At 41.0% G+C, this 1,482-nt stretch overlaps 1 pseudogene; it reads right to left on the bottom strand.

Moving 5' to 3' along the window:
- Positions 1-572: 572 nt before the first annotated feature.
- LOC132657240 (uncharacterized) lies at positions 573-1,257 on the bottom strand (annotated as a pseudogene).
- Between the last annotated feature and the right edge of the window lie 225 nt (positions 1,258-1,482).

Genomic DNA, 1,482 nt, shown 5'->3' with positions numbered 1-1,482 from the left:
AGTAATGTCTCTGCTTTTGAATATGCTATCTAGGTTGGTCATAACTTTTCTTCCAAGGAGTAAGCGTCTTTTAATTTCATGGCTGCAGTCACCATCTGCAGTGATTTTGGAGCCCCAAAATATAAAGTCTGACACTGTTTCTACTGTTTCCCCATCTATTTCCCATGAAATGATGGGACCAGATGCCATGATCTTCGTTTTCTGAATGTTGAGCTTGAAGCCAACTTTTTCACTCTCCTCTTTCACTTTCATCAAGAAGCTTTTAGTTCCTCTTCACTTTCTGCCATAAGGGTGGTGTCATCTGCATATCTGAGGTGATTGATATTTCTCCCAGCAATCTTGATTCCAGCTTGTGTTTCTTCCAGTCCAGCGTTTCTCATGATGTACTCTGCATATAAGTTAAATAAGCAGGGTGACAATATACAGCCTTGACGTACTCCTTTTCCTATTTGGAACCAGTCTGTTGTTCCATGTCCAGTTCTAACTGTTGCTTCCTGACCTGCATACAGATTTCTCAAGAGGCAGGTTAGGTGGTCTGGTATTCCCATCTCTTTCAGAATTTTCCACAGTTTATTGTGATCCACACAGTCAAAGGCTGTGGCATAATCAATAAAGCAGAAATAGATGTTTTTCTGGAACTCTCTTGCTTTTTCCATGATCCAGTGGATATTGGCAATTTGATCTCTGGTTCCTCCGCCTTTTCTAAAACCAGCTTGAACATCAGGAAGTTCACGGTTCACATATTGCTGAAGCCTGCCTTGGAGAATTTTGAGCATTACTTTACTAGCATGTGAGATGAGTGCAATTGTGCAGTAGTTTGAGCATTCTTTGGCATTGCCTTTCTTTGGGATTGGAATGAAAACTGACCTTTTCCAGTCCTGTGGCCACTGCTGAGTTTTCCAAATTTGCTGGCATATTGAGTGCAGCACTTTCATAGCATCATCTTTCAGGATTTGAAATAGCTCAGCTGGGATTCCATCACCTCCACTAGCTTTGTTCATAGTGATGCTTTCTAAGGCCCACTTGACTTCACATTCCAGGATGTCTGGCTCTAGATGAGTGATCACACCATCGTGATTATCTGGGTCATGAAGATCTTTTTTTGCACAGTTCTTCTGTGTATTCTTGCCACCTATTCTTAATATCTTCTGCTTCTGTTAGGTCCATACCATTTCTGTCCTTTATCGCGCCCATCTTTACATGAAATGTTCCCTTGGTATCTCTAATTTTCTTGAAGAGATCTCTAGTCTTTCCCATTCTGTTGTTTTTCGCTATTTCCTTGCATTGATTGCTGAAGAAGGCTTTCTTATCTCTTCTTGCTATTCTCTGGAACTTTGCATTCAGATGCTTATATCTTTCCTTTTCTCCTTTGCTTTTCACCTCTCTTCTTTTCACAGCTATTTGTAATACCTCCCCAGACAGCCATTTTGCTTTTTTGCATTTCTTTTCCATGGGGATGGTCTTGATCCCTGTCTCCTGTAC

Source organism: Ovis aries, chromosome 10 (genome assembly GCF_016772045.2).
Source record: "Ovis aries strain OAR_USU_Benz2616 breed Rambouillet chromosome 10, ARS-UI_Ramb_v3.0, whole genome shotgun sequence".
Taxonomy (NCBI): Eukaryota; Metazoa; Chordata; class Mammalia; order Artiodactyla; family Bovidae; genus Ovis; species Ovis aries.
Note: the sequence above shows the minus strand (reverse complement) of the source record. Positions and strands in the feature narration are given on the sequence as shown.